Here is a 12,565-nt window from a genome sequence, read left to right as displayed (position 1 = left end):
TATACAGCTCTACAAAATCTGGAAAAAAACATAATATAACAATTAAACCGGCTGATAAAGAGGGGGGAATAGTGATCATGGACATGGATAAATATAAGTCAGAAATCATGAGGCAGTTGGGAGATAAAATGACATATGCCCATATTAGAGGAAATCCGACAGACAGGATAGAAAAGAGCTTTATAAACCTCATTAACAAACATGAAAATAAACAAACCATTATGTCACAGGAAAGGAAATATTTAATAAAGAAACATTCAGTACTATTTGTGATGTACATCCTCCCAAAGATACACAAAGACGTGACCCACCCCCCCGGGTCATCCAATCATAGCGGGCACAGACTTGATTATTTCCAACCTGGGACATTATATTGACTTCCATCTACAACCAGAAGTTATTAAAGTAAAATCCTATGTCAAGGACACTATAGACACAATTAGACTTCTGATAAATATAAAGGTATCTGGCAAACACTTTCTAATTACAGTGGATGTATCATCCCTGTATACCATAATTGATCACCAATTAGGTATCAATGCAGTCAAGTATGCTTTAAGAAAAAATCAAGATGAAGTAGAAGAAAGCAAAATAGACTTTATCAAAGAATCTTTAGAGTTTATTCTAGCCAACAATTATTTTTGGTTTAATGGACAATATTTCATACAAAAGAAGGGCACAGCAATGGGGAGTAGAATGGCGCCTTCATATGCCAATTTATTTATGGGATGGTGGGAAGATCAGGTAGTATGGAATAATAACCCCTCTATAGGGAACATACCTGTATGGTTAAGGTTTATAGACAATATATTTTTTATCTGGAGTGGGGAAGAGGAGAGTCTTAAATTGTTCAGTAATTATCTTAATCAAAATAATTTTATTACATCCTTAACTTTTAATGTGGATCAGAATGAGGTTAATTTTCTAGATTTAGTTATTTATAAAATTGAGGATCATTTAGCTACTAGAAATTATGAAAAACCCACAGACAGTAATTCATACATTAATGTCAACAGTCATCTTCACCCCAGATGGCTAAAGAATATCCCTAAGGGACAAATTCTCAGAGTACGTAGAAATTGCACAGACAAAGGGATTTTCTTTGAACAGGTCAAAAGTTTAGAACAAAAATTCACCATAAAGGGATATGATAAAGTATCAATAGAAAACACTATTCAAGAAATTAAAAATATTCCCCATACAGCTCTATTGGAGTGTAAAGAAAAGAAAACCGAAGAGGGAAAACCCACATTTCCATTTATTAGCACATACAATAGTAGATACAAAACTATAGAACACATCTTCTGAAAAAATTGGTATCTATTACAACAAGACCTGGTGTTGAAAGACATCATCCCCTCCAAACCCGTATTCATGTACAGGAGAGCACCCAATATAAATACTAGACTAGTTAAAAGCGTCAGACCTGAGAAAAGAACAAGGAGAATCAAAACCAATGGCTTCCATCAGTGTGGGTCTTGCATCGTCTGCACTACAAACACACATCAGACAGCCAAAGGTGGGACATTTACTTCAGGTTCTAATGGAAGGATGTTTAAAATACAAGAATTTATCACCTGCAATAGCACAAACTGTATATATGTAATTGAATGTGTATGTGGATTACAATACATTGGTAAGACGTCTAAAAAACTCAGAAAGAGGTGGGCCGAACAACTTAGGAACATTAAGAGAGGTGTTACAAATCATTTGCTTTCCAAACATTTTTTAGAGAAACATCAAAGCTCTACAAGTGGAATTAAGTGTATCATGGGCATTAAAAAAGTGGAAGGAATTGGCGCACTAGAGGAGTTGAAACTTTCTTAGCCAAGGCAGAAATGACATTAATTTATGATGCTAAGAAATTAGAAACCCATGGCATGAATGCGGACTTCAAACTTAAGTAGTTCCTGTAGCTCAGTAGAAGACTATTATACACACAAAGATACATCTTATTTTTATTATTCTAAAGTATATCTTGAGTACTGTGATTTTATATAAATATCCTCACCATGGTGCTAATCACAGATATGTTTTACTTTATTTATTTCTCACTCTTATATTTTGTATGATGTTTTATGTACCCCAAATTGGACAATCTTGATCATTATTATTGAAGGATGTTGTAAGGGTTATATTTATTTATGTATATGTATCCGTTTGTGGGTGAGGATCTGATTGCAGTATAATCAGTGATTTCACTGGGTATTGTGAAATGTTTCATCGCTCACATCACCTCCTAGATGCTGAACATGACGTAATCCGCCAACACACATTTACCCAGTGCATCTAAAGCATATTGAAAAGTGGCACAGGAATAAGGGACAGACCGGTGAAAATTCTGGGTTTTTAGCAACATATAACAACCCTATACACTGCCAGGAAATGAAACACAAAGATTTAATGAATATTAAATACATAACCTCTAGGAATATGCACAATACTAAGACAAGGTGCACTGCAGGTGGTGATTAGTATCGTCATCAAGGAATGACACAAACCATCATCAAGAGTGACACATGTGGTTTAACACAATGCGTTCCAAGGGGTGACACGCATGGTAACCACTTATGATGACATCACAGCGGTCACCACAAGCCCGGATAGAATGAAGCACGAATCACATAATGCATTCCAAAAGTTGGAATGCATCATGGAGAATCAAAACCTGGGCAATTCAATAGATAAAGAGAGTATCTTTAGAGCCCGCACAGGAGAAAACAGAGAAAGAACAATAATAAGAACATCCTTGGTGTATACAATACACTAAAAATAGGATGGGGAAAAATATTCCTGTCCAAACCAACTTATATGCAGATCATAGTATCCAATAATGGAGATAGATTCAATTTTTGAGTTGGCGGTGCTCCCCTGAGTCAGAGTGATACAAGGTATGTAGAAATATAGAAAAAAGAAGACTCTTGGTTGGGGGCACTCGAATACTGTATCAATAGTAAAAACTAGTGATACTAAAACTTAACTTTTAATATATCAGAAATTAAGACAATGGATAATCAACAATACATTACATACAACATACAACACAAAGATCTTCCACTATACCACTCAGACAAGTGGAACAAATTGTGCATGTGGCACTAATGAGTGATGTGAAAAAATAAACTGATTAAGCTGAGTTCGGGCGAATATTATTCTAGTTATAACGATTCAATAAGCTATAATTATCAAATATTTATTAATTACAGGAATAAAAATAGATTCTCCTAATGTTGCATATGGCTAATCAATTGCTCACACAAGTGGGCATGCAAAAATCACCATAACAAACGTATAGAACAACAGTACACCAAGTTGTCGAGCTGACATGTATGTTAAGCCAGTATGTCGGACAATAGTTAAAAGCTGTTCCAAGATATATTTGAAAATTTGCTGCATGAAATTTTAAGCAATTTGCATATTGATGACATCTGTCTATTTATATCATTATAGAGATTATTATACAGTTTTGAAACATGATAATCGTTTAAGCACATACATGTAATGCAACAGCAAAAGTTTAGTTTTTATACTGTAAGAATTTCAGCAGCAGGTTTCTAAATAAATATCAATTTGATACTATCTGTTAAGCAGAAATCGTACTATTTTGCAGCACATATGTCATCTTTTTAGGGTGCTATACACGGAATGTTTACTGCATACGAATGACTGGCTATAGAATAGACAGACATAATATTAAGTATAATTATATCAGACATTAAGTCACTGTGTCACCTAGATCAGGGAATGAGATACATGTAGTTATCATAAGGCAACATACTGCACAGAGGCATATAAATTACTGTAAGTAGTACCAAAAGGGGCCCAGACAAATGTCTCCCCCATTTCTACTGTCACTGTGTCATGTGAAAACAGAGGACACGGGATGAGAGAACGGGGTTGGCAGCTGGTAGGAAGAAAGAGAAAGAGCACCTCTGCTGTCAGTGTGCACAAGTTGTTACTCCCCTGGTATCAAAGACATTGCAGGACAGGTACAAGAGGCAGACTGATGAGAGAGTGCAGAAAATTATCTCTATATGTGCAATTTGTCCCCTAGCAATCTCATACATTAAAAAGGTTTACATGTAAAGTATCAATGTTAAAAATATAAAGGCGTAAATGACAATATCTATAGTTCTTGGTTAAGATTGTAGTTCTTAAACCACTGTATAGTCAATATAGAGTCATGCAAGAGCAAAAATAAATATAAAGCACCCTGATCTGGTTATCCAGAAAAATAAATAAATAATGAGTAAAACATTTCCCTATGGTGATTATGCAGAGTGGTATCTGATTAGTCAAAGATAAATAAATATATATTGGGGGGAATCCTTCTCCCAACAACATTAATTAGTTAGCCCTCTAGAGCAGGTGCACGGCACAAGGAAATGGACCCATGCACCGTGATCGGGAGAGCAACATAAATGGGAGACGGTCCCTTTATTGAAAAGACAGCGGGATCCGGCTGTCCGATCACAGGGAGAGGAAGGTAAAGAAGGTAAGATAATTCTTACTTCAGAATTCGAGCGGCTCTGGCTGCATGTTATATCATTCAGGCAGTAAGTGGGATGGTGCCCGGCCGGTCAGGTGGTTTAGGCGGTGAGTATTTTGTTTTCACGATCGGGCGGCTGTGACAGCATGCTGCATTTTTCAGGCAGTCAGCAGGATGGTGCCCGGCCGATCAGATTACAAGGCGGTGGGTGATGACGTATGTTTCGCCGCGTTAGATAAGGCTTGTTCACATCAGTGACATGTGTGAAGGGGAGTCCAATAAATACTCGCCCTCATAGAGGATAATTGTCTAATTGATGAATTAACTCTAACATAGTGAGAGACATAGATTCATATCAAGGATAATTAAATGCTCCAACTAAAGATATGTACATTATGTATTGTCTATCATTAACTGGTAAGAGGATAAAGGGGGTAGATATTTAAGTATTATCAGATAAACATATACAATTATGTAGAAAAGATACTGTCCAATTAATAACATGGAAAATAGCAACCTAATCATAATGTTATTAATGAGTCTACTAAATGACAAAAATAAATGAATACACGATGTTGCTATGTCTCCCTTAATTAACGGTGACGCAAATGATTCAATGAGTAATGTTAATCTTAATGATTACAGTATTGTCTGCGGTTTATATCTGGATAGATAGCTAGATAAGATGGTAACCGATATTAAACAGTTAATTAACAAGTAAATGATTGGTATGTGTATGCAACCGTATATGTTGGGAATTCCCATAAGAGTCTGTTTAACTACTAATGCATACTGGATGAAAAATTACCTAGGGGGGAAAAATATATATCCAATATAAATATTATAGAGCAACTGCGCTGAATATCACAGTATCTATGATAGTACATGGGAATAGAAACATAAATATAGTTACATCTCCCTTAACTTGTGATGAGATAAGTAAAAGATGAATGGTTGGAAATTATACCTGATTATGGTAGAGTAATTGATGTCCAATGAACAGGAAATACTTGCTTAATTAGATAACTTCTTTATAAAAATGTATATATATATATATCTCAGTATATGCTAAAACCTCTGAGGATAAATCTCTGTGTGCATATTATTGCACACTAGGGAAATTTCCTGATGGAATTTCTTATATATACGAGAAGGGTAGAATGGGGAAGGAGAGAGGAGGAAAGAAACGAGGAGCAAAGAATGGCTCATAAGATCTTACTGATATTCCGCAGTAATGGATTAATATTTTATGCGACAGTGAGGGGTTGTACATGTACAAGCATCAGGTGATATTCATGGGAGCATTAAGTTAGAGGAAGGGACTAAAGCTGATGTACTCATTGAGGCCACCTGGTGTCAGGGTCCCCAGATTGAAAGTCCATTGACTCTCTTTCTTCAGTCACCTCCTCTAATGCCTAACTTAACCTCTTCCAAACCGAAAGCTTTGAACCTTTTCAGGTCTCCCTTATGTTTATGATAAAAGTGTCTGGCAACCGATGTCAGTTGCCTCATCTTACTTATATTGGAGGCAGCATTTCTCACTGTTCCTAGATGTTCCAAAATCCTCTCCTTCAGCATCCTGGTGGTCATACCAACATATCTCACACCACATTGGCATGTGATGCAATATACAACTCCTTTTGTTCTACAATTTATATAGTTCTTAATTGGAACCAATGCTCCATATCTGTTAATGACCTCAAGTTTTAGTATCACTAGTTTTTACTATTGATACAGTATTCGAGTGCCCCCAACCAAGAGTCTTCTTTTTTCTATATTTCTGCAATTCAATAGATAACAGGTATCACGCTGTTTACATGGGATGAGTTAAGAAATCACCTACTTTAGTTTACCTCCATACATCGGGGGTTATAATACATCCAAGAAAGTTAGATATAAGCATTAATTGATACAACATGTCCCCTGATAAGGAAACAGAGGAGGGAACCTTTACACTTAGTATAAATACCTGGTCAGCTTTACCTCCATACACACCTTGACAAAGACCAGTGAATGGCTGAAGCACATTGGTATACTATTGTGAAGTGGTGTTATCCAGAATCCATTCCAAGGAGGGTAGTGGTCAATAGGGGTAGCATCAATACTCCTATCTGTGTTTCATTGTACCTTTCATATAAAAGGACTGAAAGGGTACGCAGCAATTTTATTGTGTTTTTATCACATTAATAAATGTTTTTTTTGTTTTACACTATATGGTGTCTCCATATTTTGTCTTACATATGCTTCTTCAGCTATCAAGTGGACACTGAGGGGCTAAAGTGTGGAACTGAATTTGCATAATTGGAGGAACCAGGTTTTTGGATACAAAGGACTTGACATATTTACAGAAGATTCTTGATGAGATACATGAATTCTTCAAAAGAGTGACTATATCATATAACTTTATTTGTTTTTATCTGCAATATTCTAATTTGTATTCAACTTCTGTTTGGAAAATATACTTTTATTTGGAAGTTTTACTGCAATGCTAAGTACTGTTTATTTTCATTGAAAGTTCTAAAATATTGAAGAAAGTGATGTCTATACTTTAGAGATCTCTGAGGATCCCCGTGTTTTGATTTTGGTTCTACAACCATCTTGGTGTTTTGATTTTGTTGGTTGCTTTTCATGCATTTTACTTTGCATGATGCCATGGTTTTCCCTATCACCAGATTTTTTACCTAACCTATTTCATCCTTCTCCCCATGCCTTGAATATATTACTAAATAGAGATGTGCACAGACTCCAGTGTTTTAGTTTAATATTGGCTTTGGCTCTGAAACCATTTTCATGATTTGGCTTTGCCCAAATATCCTAAGGCAGTGGTTCCCAAACTCTTTTGAATCATGGCACCCTAGAGTATCAGAATTGTTTTCACTGCAACAAGTTTAAGTTTGTTATTGAGAAATTCAGAAAAAAATGTAGTAAAGTAGTAAATGAAGTAAATGGTGCTTAACTGTCATCCTTAGGTTCAGTTATGTGGTGGTGGACAGGTTTGCACACATATTTACACTACATTTACCATAAATAATTTCATTTGGTACTGGACAACCAACCTGAGGCACCCCTGTAAGTGTCCCAAGGCACCCCAGAGTGCCACAGCGCACAGTTTGGGAACCACTGTCCTGTTCATGTAATTTGTAGTTTTTTTGTTCCTACATTAGTTCTTATTTTACTGATGTCCATTTTCAAGGCCATTTTCTAATGACCACTTTCATAAAAATTTGCCATAGGCTGCACCGAACTGGCTGACTAAACAAGTGGTAGAGATAAACATATGGCAATTTAATGCAAGATACAAATCTTAATGTGTGGAAGATGGAATGGCAGTTTAATAAAATATATACTAAGGAAGTCAAATGGTTTGAGAAATATGACATAATTTATTCTTAATCTTATACAGCATGTAACAGAAGTCAGGTAATTTAATAAAAGTAGATAGTGATGGCACACAAGGGTGGCCATCACCCAGAAATTGATTGAACATTTACTCTTTAACTATAGAAGCTAGAGGTCTGGTGATACTAGTTAACAGGTTCATTGTGCACCAGACACCCTACTAGCATTGATTTACAGTACACTGGGCTTGTCCTCAGGCAGTAGCATTTGATTAATTTAAATGTTTTATCTACAGTACCATGTCTTTCATATACTTTATATTAGTAGAACAGTAGCCTTACACAGCTGAGGAATTTCTGTTGGTGGAAAACTCAATCTAGATGGAATTTGGTAGTGTGGTCACATGATCCAAAAATAAAAACCCTGATGGTGAAAATTGGAGGAAGATCCAATGCTAACATAACTGTCATGTTTAGTAATCCTCTGTGCAACAGGGGGCTGGCTGTCATTCATGATTCTTCTTTCAAATGATTGTCCAACTTCCGTGACAGGGTCCCTATGCAAAGCAATAGAACTATAATATCATGGGTGAAGTCGCGGGCAACAGCTAATAATGTTCTAAATCTGAGCTGCATAATATAAATTATTAATACATTTAACTGATATGCGGATCAGAATAACGTCTTTTATTCAAAAGCAATCTACAAGGTAATTGCATATCAACAACAGTGACAAATAATATAAAGAGGATTGTTCCAGGCTCAGAGTCTCCTGTGTTTCCAGAACTTTCTCTTGTGGATACTCTCCTTTCTGAAACTCAACCATTAACCACTTGTTCCATCGCTGTTTGCCTCTCAGTGCTGTGGCTTCCATGCCAAATAGAGATTACCACCGGGCTGTTTACCATCGCTGTTGTATACCATCTCAGCGCCGCGGCTTCCACACCACACACAGACCACTTGCTGTTATCTGCATTCCATCTACCACTGTGCATCATCTCTCAGTGCTGCGGCTTCCACGCTGCACACAGACTGATTGAATTATCTCCTGCATTAGCATTAAAGTGTCTGTACAGTAGTTAACAAGTTTGTAGTTGTATCTGGAGATGCTGCTACTGGTCCAAAAAAGACTGACACCACATCTCAGCTCAGGAATAATTTTCTGGATATCAATTTAACAATTTCCTTCTAGTTTGTGATTTTTTGTTAGTATGTTCATGTACAGTCTAAATAGCTTGTGGTTGGAAAACAAGGTTAGTGCCAGCAGCAAGCTTCCTATTTTTACTAAAGTGTCTGAGGGAGCTGAGAGCCCAAAAAATGTTTTTTCTTTATTTTCCAAAAAGGTTGGCAGAATACAACAGAGGAGCAGGATGTCCCAGTTTAATAAATTAAATTTGATTTAAAAAATTATTTATTTTATTGAAGACGAGAATTATACCCCTTTCACACTACAAGCAATAACCTGGGTTATTACACATGAACGCGCAGCAACCCTATTTACTGTGCAGTGTGCTAGGGATAGGTTGAAATAAGCTGGGTCAAGAGACCCGGCAATTCAACCCTGGTCAAAGAGAATTGTTGAACTCTTGTTCAACCATGCTCGCAGTGCAATGTGAACTGGTAACCCGGGTCCATGGGACCCGGGTCCTATTTACTGCATAGGAAGAGCTGGCACTTAGTGATAAGATCATCTCCAAGCTCTGGCTCATGTCGTGAAGGCATTGACATCATCAACCCAGCATTAGTGCCCGGTCAGGCTGCCAGTCTGAAAGGGATCTCAGCCGAGTCATACCCGGGATGGGCATGTGAACAAAATCCCGGGTGCGACCAGGCATACCAATGTAAAAGGGGTATCTTTTTGAAATAATATAAGGGGGGCATATATTAAATTGATTTTTATAAAATTGGGATGAATGTAGAGATTCAGACCAAATTTTTACATTGATAATAAAAAAAGAATAAGATTTAATTAAAAAGATTTTAATTTAATAATGTAATTAAGGCAGTGGCAATTGATTGCAGTGTTTACAGGCCTCTGTTGATGTGGTTGTGGTGAGGAAGAGATGTACATAACAGTGATCTCACAGAGGCTCACTAGATCATGCCCTGAAAACACTCCTGACCCATTTCCATTTTTATAACCATGCCCGTTACCTCTCCAAACACTGACTACCTGTCACTCACTTTGTAAATAATTCCTCTTTTGACTTTTGTCATTATTTCATCACCATGCAGGTGCAGTAGGGCTTTGGCACATGTGCAGTGGCAAAAATATTGCTCCACTGCAGCCAACATTGATATTAAATGCATCTCCGAATCAGGCCCTTTATTTGCCTATCTGTATCTGGGGGATGCAGTCAGGAAGCCGATAGTCAAAATGCTGATCACCAGCTTCCTGTCTATCTAATCCTGGCAGGAGTCTAATGACAGGCATCGAGATCCCGACGTCTGTCATTTTACCTACTGATCGAATACAAATACTGTTCGAAGGTAAGCCAGGCACCAGGCGCGGACAGCCACGGGGGGGGAGGGTTAGGTTAGACACCCCCAGGGGGAGCTTAGGGTTATGCACTCCTCTGGGAGGGTTAGGTTTAGGCACTTAGAGGGGGTTAGGGTTAGGCACTAGGGGGGAGGTTAGGGTTAGGCAGCCCTAAAGGAGGGTTAGGGTTAGGGGGTGGTTAGGTTAGTTAGTACTTACCTTTAGAGCAGTCGGGATCTTCACTGGTGCCGGGCTTGCAGCATCAGGATTTGAATCACCTGACATAGGTCCAAGGGTATTTCATACTGATCCCGATTCTGGGACTGATATTAATGAAAAATAGTCCATGTAGATTATGTTAATTAATTAATTAATATTAATAAAAATATATTACTTTACAAAAAAGAAGAGTAAAATAATTTTACATGATATAATAATTTTTTTAGGAGACTGAAAAAGCTTGTGCATTGATTTATTTAAATTAGGCAATAATTTAGGCAACAATAAATATATGATTAAAATGATTTTCATAAACCTCTTGATGATTGATTATTGGAAATTTGGAACTAAAATGGATCTCCACTATAAGTGATAGATGAAAAAATGCACATACAAGGGGCTAAGACACACTGAGGGTGTTACCCTTAAGCCTTTAAAAAAATAATTATTAAATAATGGACAACTTCATGATATAAGATGATTAATATAATTTAATTTGTCATGAGTAAATGTATTTATTTTTAATATAAAGTGGTCATTATCATTATTGAATAATATATTGCATATAATAGCTTTTTTACCTTTGGCTAGAATCAATTAATTAATACATGTTCTGGGTTTTTTCTTTAAAGGAAAAGAGAGTTAGACTCCACCATAAGCAGCAGCAGCATACATATTGTACATACAGTAAATTATGTGCTTTTTAATTTATTAGAATTTTTTGTTACTGCTCCACCACAAAGGAGTGTTAGCAGAATTAGTAGAAACAGATCACACAAGTGGTACACAAGATGTTATCTTTAAATATTATTTATATTTATTATAATTTTTTTTTAAAAATGATTGGCTTGGTGATTGATTTTGTGGGCAATTGTTTGTTTTACTTATTTTAATTACATTGGAAATCAAGTACATTCATAATTTATTTACTAGTTGTTGAATGATTGACCAGATCATACTGTTTATACTGTAGCATAATATATCTCTTTGTAGTCACCTTTGTATGCTTTGCTATTACCTTCCCATTGAGGGTACCAGGTCTTCATTATGAACATCCTCATTGGCAAGGAATAATAATATTTGGCTTTGCTGCTGACATGAAATTTATGCAGACTTTTGAAGAGCACCCTCAGTTTGCAGTCCCACCCCCATGCCATTTCTTAAAAATTAAGGCTGCATGCTGCTTGTTTGATCACTGCTTAACAGCCTTGACAGCCTTGGCTGTGATATAAGTAGGAAAGGACTACTTTTTATAAAGCAAGGTGGAATATAATTTTTTTTTGAGAGGGGGGGATAAATTCATTGCGAAAGACAAGTAAATACCAACCTTTTTTATACAATAGTCTGCAGTTCCCACAGTAGGACGGAAAGTCAAGTAGCCTCCAAGAATTGTTTCTTTTTTAAACTGCCTCTATTCTGTCTGTGCCAGTATATGTTGATCTACCTGTGTTTTGCTGTCTCTCTCAGTATTTATATATTAACAGTGATGCTTTGCCTACATGTGCAAGTATCAAAAGACAGAAAAGCCTCCTCACAGTGCCATTATATGTGATCAAAAAAACAAGCACATAAAATAATAGGAAAATTATGTTTAACCTGCTTCACCTCGTGATTGAGCAGATTATGCAACCAAAAACATGTGAGGTCTGAGATTTCCAGAAAAAATGCATTTTGCTTTCTTACAAATCCAATTTTGGTGCAAAAATGAAAGTAATGACTTGGTACCCCTAAATTTGGTTCAGACTGATTTCTCAGAGTCCACACAGCTCCTATCTACCTTTAATATACTGTATGTACAGTATGCTATGTACATTTCCAAATTGGCTTTTCCATTTGGCGTGTATGGTATCCTTGCTATCTTAGCTGTACTGTATGTTACTTAATGGTTATTACTCTGGATTTTGGTACACTCTATTATCTTTATGTCAAAATGTTATGTATGCTGTTCATCACAAATTATATATAAACTAATGAACTACAGTACTTGCAAGTGTAAGATAAATTTTTCTAGAGTGGTACATTGTCCCTAAATCCATCAAA

The sequence above is a fragment of the Taudactylus pleione genome, unplaced genomic scaffold, assembly GCF_031769625.1.
Source record: "Taudactylus pleione unplaced genomic scaffold, aTauple2 ptg000006l, whole genome shotgun sequence".
In the NCBI taxonomy this organism is placed as follows: domain Eukaryota; kingdom Metazoa; phylum Chordata; class Amphibia; order Anura; family Myobatrachidae; genus Taudactylus; species Taudactylus pleione.
This window is presented reverse-complemented; position numbering follows the sequence as displayed.